Source organism: Triticum aestivum, chromosome 3D, assembly GCF_018294505.1.
Source record: "Triticum aestivum cultivar Chinese Spring chromosome 3D, IWGSC CS RefSeq v2.1, whole genome shotgun sequence".
In the NCBI taxonomy this organism is placed as follows: domain Eukaryota; kingdom Viridiplantae; phylum Streptophyta; class Magnoliopsida; order Poales; family Poaceae; genus Triticum; species Triticum aestivum.
In genome coordinates this window covers 279,916,664-279,925,412 of record NC_057802.1, presented here as the reverse complement: position 1 = coordinate 279,925,412, position 8,749 = coordinate 279,916,664, and positions in this window count along the sequence as shown.

Below are 8,749 nucleotides of genomic sequence, written 5' to 3'. Positions count from 1 at the left end.
GGGGGGAATCAACCCAAGAGAGAGGGAGAGGAAGATGCACATAAGGTTGGACGAAGCACTCTGCTTACCAGGAAAAGGGACACTATTCTTTTTTTAAAGTACTATGACAATGCATGTGCGTTGTAACGGGATATAAATATTCTAGTATGTTAGCTTGTGATTATCATCCTATATTAATGTGATTGTCTAAATAAATGTTTATTAAATCTTTCCTGTGATTTACCTTATATTTGGGTGATAAGTTTGGTAAATAAATTGAAGTGGAATTGTTCAGAAGGTAAGTAAATTAAGGTGATTGATTATCATATGGGAAAGATTAGACGAAAGGGTGGCGGGAAGAAAAGTGAAACATGGAATTTAACATTCTTTTTAAGTAGTATAGGGAAAGTAGTGGCATAAGGGATCTCCAAAGCGGACCCCAAATTGCCCGCAAACGTCCGAACCACGCTGCCCGGACATAATTTGACATTCAATGCCTCTTGCATCGGTCTGCGGACTAGTCGACGCATTCATTTTCCCGTAAACCGGAAGCAAACTCGTGGGGCATTGCTGGAGTCTAGACCGCCTCCATGTAGATCCAACACACCCGGCCCACCCCAAAACCACACCCGAACCCCGCGCCTCTATCCATTTCCCTTTCTCTGCATCCACTTCCTTCCTCTCTGGCGCCGCCATTATACGACCATGGCCTCCCGCTAAACCCTTGGCATACATCTGCGACCTCTACCGCTCCAGTCGATAACGTCCACTTTGCTTACGCCACTAGTCCACACCTCTCGTCCATCCGCCGCTCATGTACCACCCGTCCGTGCAGGGGTCACCATGCCCAACGAAATTCTTTGTCCCTTCTTTGAAGCAATGGATTCGTACATGGAGTACATGTATGAGCACTACGTTGAATCATCCGACAAGGAGGATTATGCAGATGAAACGGTGATAATGCAAGCAATCTTTGCAGACGCGGAGCATACGGAAGAGCATGTTGTTAGTTTCAAGGGATCGATCAAGGGTCATCGAGTACTGAATTGGAACAGGGAACGGGGCACTTGGCGCTGATGGATGACTACTTTGTCCCTAGATTCTTTATTCGCGGAAAATTTTCGCCGGCGCTTCCGAATGCGAAAAAATATCTTCGATCGCCTCTACAATGGCATGTGGTCCTACAATTACTACTTCATCTTGAAGAAGGATGTCGTAGGAAGAATTGGATTCTCTGGTTACCAGAAGTGCACGAGTCGTAGATTTGTGGGACAAGTACCTCCGGATGTCTGAGGGCACTTGTAGAGATGCCATGGTCAGATTTTCTACTACGGTGGTTGAGGTGTTTGGACATCAGTACTTGAGAGAACCAACTGTGTCAGACACCGAAAGACTCATGGCACTGTTGAAATATTAGGATGGGCCTAGGGCCCATCTAACAATTTCAGAAAATCTCTAAGGACCCATGTGGGTTATATGGCAATGGGTGTGGTGGGAAGTTTAGTCACATACCGCTAGTTGGAGAGGAGTTCGACCTCCTTATAAGGGATTTTCTTCCACATGCTATTGGAGCTTGAGAAGAGAAGTGGTTTCCTCGCGCTCCTCCTTCGCCACTGGCGCGCTCCGCCTCCCGCGCCCTCCTCCTCCGCCGCAACCCACCAGCAAAAATAAGCATATAAGTGTGAGATTGACTCGGCTCATTCCCGCACGCTTGAGAAGAGAAGCGTATAAGATCGCAACATTGTTGTTTACTTTCGTTGTTGCTGCCGCCGGTGATCCCATCCCATCCACCGCGTACATGGTTGACGGGAGAGCAAGCCTCCAAAATCTCACCTCTCCAGGGGAGGGGCAATTAGGTTTTTGGGGAGCGTCTCCTCCGCGATTGCTCGCCGCCGTTCCTCCACTACCTAGCCTACGTCCGCGTCATCTCCGTTTTCATCATTGAAGGAAATATGCCCTAGAGGCAATAATAAAGTTGTTATTTTATATTTCCTTATTAATGATAAAGGTTTATTATTCATGCTAGAATTGTATTGATCGGAAACTTAAATACATGTGTGAATACATAAACAAATATTGTGTCCCTAGTAAGCCTCTACTAGACTAGCTCGTTGATCAACAATGGTCAAGGTTTCCTAACCATAGACATGTGTTGTCATTTGATAACAGGATCACATCATTAGGAGAATGATGTGATGGACAAGACCCATCCGTTAGCTTAGCATATTGATCGTTCAGTTTATTGATATTGCTTTCTTAGTGTCAAATACATATTCCTTCGACTATGAGATTATGCAACTCCCGATACCGAAGGAATACCTTGTGTGCTATTGATACGTCTCCAACGTATCTATAATTTTTTATTATTCCATGCTGTTATATTATCAATCTTGGATGTTTTATAATCATTTTATAGTCATTTTATATCATTTTTTATACTAACCTATTGACATAGTGCCAAGTGTCAGTTGTTGTTTTTTCCATGTTTTTTACATCGCAGAAAATCAATACCAGACGGATTCCAAATTCCACGAAACTCCACGATGATTTTTTATGGGCCAGAAGGAACACAACGGGCCCTGGCTGCGCCTGCGGGGTGCCCTGAGGGAGGCACAGCCCACCAGGGCGCGCCAGGAGGCCCAGGCGCGCCCTGGTGGGTTGTGCCCACCTCGGGTGCCCCCCGGACCGCCTCTTTGCTCTATAAATACCCCAATATTCTAGAAACCCTAGGGGCGTCGTCGAAATATTCATCTAGCCGCCGCAGAGTCCAGAACCACCAGATCCAATCTAGTCATCATCTCGGATGCGGTTCACCACCTCCATTGGTGCCTCTCCGATGATGCGTGAGTAGTTCTTTGTAGACCTTCGGGTCCGTAGTTAGTAGCTAGATGGCTTTCTCTCTCTCGCTGAATTCTCAATACAATGGTCTCCTGGAGATCCATATGATGTAACTCTTTTGCGTGTGTTTATTGGGATCTGATGAACTTCGAGTTTATGATCAGTTATATCTTTTTATATCCATGAAAGTTATTTGAGTTTCTTTGATCTCTTATATGTATGATTGCTTGTAGCCTTGTATTTCTTCTCCGATATTTGGTTTTTTTGGCCAACTTGATCTATTTATCTTGCAATGGGAAGAGGTGCCCGGTAGTGGGTTCGATCTTACGGTGCTTGATCCCAGTGACAGAAAGGGAACCGACACGTATGTATCGTTGCTACTAAGGAGAAAACGATGGGGTCTATCTCTACATAGATAGATCTTGTCTACATCATGTCATCATTCTTATTGCATTACTCCGTTTTTCCATGAACTTAATACACTAGATGCATGCTGGATAGCGGTCGATGTGTGGAGTAATAGTAGTAGATGCAGGCAGGAGTCGGTGTACTAATCTTTGACGTGATGCCTATATAATGATAATTGCCTGGATATCGTCATGATTATTTGAAGTTCTATCAATTGCCCAACAGTAATTTGTTCATCCACCTTTTGCTATTTTTCTCGAGAGAAGCCACTAGTGAAACCTACGGCCCCCGTGTCTTATTTCTCATATATTTGCCTTTGCGATCTACTTTTTCCTTGCATTTATTTTTAGATCTATTAAACCAAAAATACAAAAATACCTTGCTGCATTTTATTTCTATTTATTTTATTTGCCGTTCGATCTATCAATTTATTACAACTTATTCCCGTCCGCACGCCGTTTCTGGCACCGTTACCCGAAAGGGATTGACAACCCCTTTAACACGTCGGGTTGCGAGGTGTTGTTATTTGTGTGCAGGGGCTGTTTACGTTGTGTTGCTTGGTTCTCCTACTGGTTCGATAACCTTGGTTTCATATCTGAGGGAAATACCTATCGCCGTTGTGCTGCATCATCCATTCCTCTTTGGGCAAATACCGACGTAGCTTCAAGCGACATCAAAAGGAATTTCTGGCGCCGTTGTCAGGGAGGATCTTCAACACATACCAGGTTCCTAATCACAAATCTCATCTCCTTGCAATTTACATTATTTGTCATTTGCCTCTCGTTTTCCTCTCCCCCACTTCACAAAGATTTGTCGTTTTATTCGCCCCTCTTTTTCGTTTGCCGTGTTCTCGCCATGTCCGATCTTAAAAGAGCTAAGGGTTTTCTCCCTAGTTTTAATGCTTTGGATAGCCCCTCTGTCCTCTCTAAGCTCATAAACAATGATGTTATGTGAGGATCTACCGGGGTTGTTAAGGAAAATCATAACCATTGTGATGAAGATGATCCCGGAATTTTTCGTTATTTACTTGATGAATCTTTGAAAGATGCTTGGGATAGGTTGTTGAGAATTCGAGCTAGCTATGTGCCCCAATATCAGATAGAGTTATACTTGAAAAGTTTTTATGATGGTTTACCTTCTTCCTTCAAGCAAGTTTTAGATTCTATATTTGAAAATAGTTTTCTTGAAGGGGATACCGTTGACATTTATGAGAAGATGAAATCCATATTCGGGCACCCCAAAGGAGAAAATGTTGAATCAACTACTCATATGTGCTTTTATCAAAATGAAATAATTAAAGAGATGAAGGCTAGTTTAGATACGAATTTTCACAACATGCTTAATCTTTCTTCTGCTATCAATGGCCATGTGCTTTCACAAAATAGAAAATTAAATGCCATTGATAGAAAATTTTCCCTTTTCTTTCCAAGGGACAAGGATGACAAAACTTAGATCCTTGCTTTATGCCTAGATAAGGGCGTAAAACTATAGCGCTTGTTGGGAGGCAACCCAATGAATAAAATTTATTTTTGCTTTTTGCTTTCTGTTTTTGAGTGTTAGCACAATTATGCTACTGTTATGATTGTGTTTTTGTGTGTTTTAATTAGTGTTTGTTCCAAGTAGAGCCGGTAGGATCTTCTTGGGTGATAGTTGTTTGATCTTGCTGAAAAAGACAGAAACTTTGTGCTCACGTAAACAATTCTCATCTTTTATCAGAAAGAGAGTTTGCCCTGATGTTTTTTGCAGAAGATTAATATACAAATAACCCAGGTCGGCCTATTTTTTCAGAATTTTTGGAGTTCCAGAGGTTTTCGAAAAAGTTAGATTGCTACAGACTGTTCTGTTTTGACAGATTCTGTTTTCTTTGTGTTGTGTGCTTATTTTGATGGCTCTATGGTTTCATTTGATGAGTTTTTGCCATAGAAAAGTTGGAATACAATAGATATAATACAAAAACAAAATATGATTTGGTTTCATATAGTACTTATAGTAGTGGTTTGCTTTCTTATACTAACGGATCTCACAAAGGTTTTGGTGAGTTTTGTGTGATTGAAGTTTTCAAGTTTTGGGTTATCTTATGATGGATGAAGGGAGGATGGAAGAGCGTAAGCTTGGGGATGCCCCGGCATCCCAAGCTATTATCCAAAAATTAGCATCCAACTAAGCTTGGGGATGCCCCCGAGTGGCATCCCCGTTTTCTTCCAACAACTATCGGTATTTTACTCAAAACTATATTTTTATTCGTCACATGATATGTGTTTTGCTTGGAGCGTCTTGTATGATATGAGTCTTTGCTTGTTTTATCTTGTGTTATAAGTCATCAATCCTTGTTGGACACACTTATTTGGAAGAGCCAAAATTATGTCATGACTTGTTAGAATTGCTCTCTTTGCTTCACTTAAATTTTTATGAGCAATAGGACTTGCTCTAGTGCTTCACTTATATCTTTTTGAGCACGGTGTGCTTAGTATTTTTGAAAAAATGCTCTCTTGATTCACTTAAATTTATTTGAGAGTTAGTAAAATTTTAAAGAAATTCTCTCTTTCTTCACATAAATTATTTTGAGAGAATGAAGAAAAATTATGCTCTTGATCTTCACTTATGTTTGTTTGAGCTTATGAAAAGCAACACATGAAAATTAGTATCAAAGTGATAGATATCCAAGAAGGATATAATAAAAACTTTCATGAAGGTCATTGGACAAAATAAACTTGATTCTTAGTAATAGTTTTGAGATATGATGATGTGATATGTGAGTTATGTTGATGAGTAATTATGCTTTAGTAAGAATGTTGGTGTTAAGGTTTGTGATTCCCTATGCAAGTATGAAAGTCAATAGTCATGAAATGAAAATTATATCCTACTTGTGGTGAATTATTCAGTATTATTTATGCTTAATGCTTGCTTATGAGATTATCCTTTCTTGGTTGGTCGCTTCCCAATCTTTTGCTAGCCTTCACTTTGCACCAAGTATGACCTCTACTTGTGCATCCAAAATCTTTTAAACCAGTTTTACCACATGAGTCCACTATATCTACCTATATGCGGTATTCTTTTGCCATTCTAAGCAAATTTGCATGTGCCATATCTAAATTTCAAAATAATCTTCTCTTTTGTGTGTTTGTTTCGCTCGCGAAGCAGTGACGGGTGGCTAATATTTTCCATGCTAGATGTGTTACCCTCACGATGAGTGTTTATTCACTTGTCATTGCACGAGAGTAAGGCAAAGATCTTATGGATGCCCAGTCCCGAAATGCAAAAATGAATTTACTTTATGTTGTCAAACAATAAATTCCTTAGAAAGTGTTGGTATGGAAAGCACCCATGGATACGGTTAGCCATGGAAAGTGAAAGTATGGTGGAAAAGGAATAAACTTTATTTTCTGTTTGGGAACCGCCTATGGCATATCTAGCATGGAAAGTGTTGGGAACTCTAAGTCGTTTTCGTTGGTGGGATGGATACACCTCCCAAAATGTTTTTATCTCTAATTTTTTCGCTTTGAGCTCTGGCACCTCTACAAATCCCTACTTCCCTCTGCGAAGGGCCTCTCTTTTACTTTATGCAATTTTTATTTTGAATTTGAGTCTCCATCTTCTATCATAAAAAGCACCAACTAGGAGGCAATATGATCGTACTTAAGTATTGGGTGTAGCTAATATTCGAGTGTGTTTCATGAATGGATCAATGTTTGAGCATGATGGGCCAGGGATAACTTATTTTAACGTTGATATTTTGAAAGACATGGTTGCTTGTTGATATGCTTGAGTATCTAAATTATTATGTCAAAACTAGACTATTGCTTTGAATCACATAAAAAGTCCAAATGTCCATGCTATAAAGAAAAGAATATGATATGACATGATAGGCAGCATTCCACATCAAAAATTCTATTTTTATCACTTACCTACTCGAGGACGAGTAGGAGTTAAGCTTGGGGATGCTGATACGTCTCCAACGTATCTATAATTTTTGATTGTTCTATGATGTTATATTATCAATCTTGGATGTTTTATAATCATTTTATAGTCATTTTACATCATTTTTTGGTACTAACCTATTGACATAGTGCCAAGTGCCAGTTGCTGTTTTTTCCATGTTTTTTACATCGCAGAAAATCAATACCAGATGGAGTCCAAATGCCATGAAACTCCACGATGATTTTTTATGGGCCAGAAGGAACACAACGGGCCCTGGCTGTGCTCGGGGGGTGCCCCGAGGGAGGCACCACCCACCAGGGCGCGCCAGGAGGCCCAGGCGCGCCCTGGTGGGTTGTGCCCACATCGGGTGCCCCCCGGACCGCCTCTTTGCTCTATAAATACCCCAATATTCCAGAAACCCTAGGGGAGTCGTCAAAATATTCATCGAGCCGCCGCAGAGTCCAGAACCACCAGATCCAATCTAGACACCATCTCAGATGAGGTTCACCACCTCCATTGGTGCCTCTCCGATGATGCGTGAGTAGTTCTTTGTAGGTCTACGGGTCCGTAGTTAGCAGCTAGATGGCTTTCTCTCTCTCGCTGAATTCTCAATACAATGGTCTCCTGGAGATCCATATGATGTAACTCTTTTGCGGTGTGTTTGTTGGGATCTGATGAACTTTGAGTTTATGATCAGTTTTATCTTTTTATATCCATGAAAGTTATTTGAGTTTCTTTGATCTCTTATATGCATGATTTCTTGTAGGCTCATATTTCTTCTCCGATATTTGGGTTTTGTTTGGCCAACTTGATCTATTTATCTTGCAATGGGAAGAGGTGCCCGGTAGTGGGTTCGATCTTACGGTGCTTGATCCCAGTGACAGAAAGGGAACCGACACGTATGTATCGTTGCTACTAAGGAGAAAACGATGGGGTCTATCTCTACATAGATAGATCTTGTCTACATCATGTCATCGTTCTTATTGCATTACTCCGTTTTTCCATGAAATTAATACACTAGATGCATGCTGGATAGCGGTCGATGTGTGTGAAGGAAATATGCCCTAGAGGCAATAATAAAGTTATTATTTATTTCCTTATATCATGATAAATGTTTATTATTCATGCTAGAATTGTATTAACCGGAAACATAATACTTGTATGAATACATAGACAAACAGAGTGTCACTAGTATGCCTCTACTTGACTAGCTCGTTGATCAAAGATGGTTATGTTTCCTAGCCATAGACATGAGTTGTCATTTGATTAACGGGATCACATCATTAGGAGAATGATGTGATTGACTTGACCCATTCCGTTAGCTTAGCACTCGATCATTTAGTATGTTGCTATTGCTTTCTTCATGACTTATACATGTTCCTATGACTATGAGATTATGCAACTCCCGTTTACCGGAGGAACACTTTGTGTGCTACCAAACGTCACAACGTAACTGGGTGATTACAAAGGTGCTCTACAGGTGTCTCCGAAGGTACTTGTTGGGTTGGCGTATTTCGATATTAGGATTTGTCACTCCGATTGTCGGAGAGGTATCTCTGGGCCCTCTCGGTAATGCACATCACTTAAGCCTGGCAAGCATTGCAAC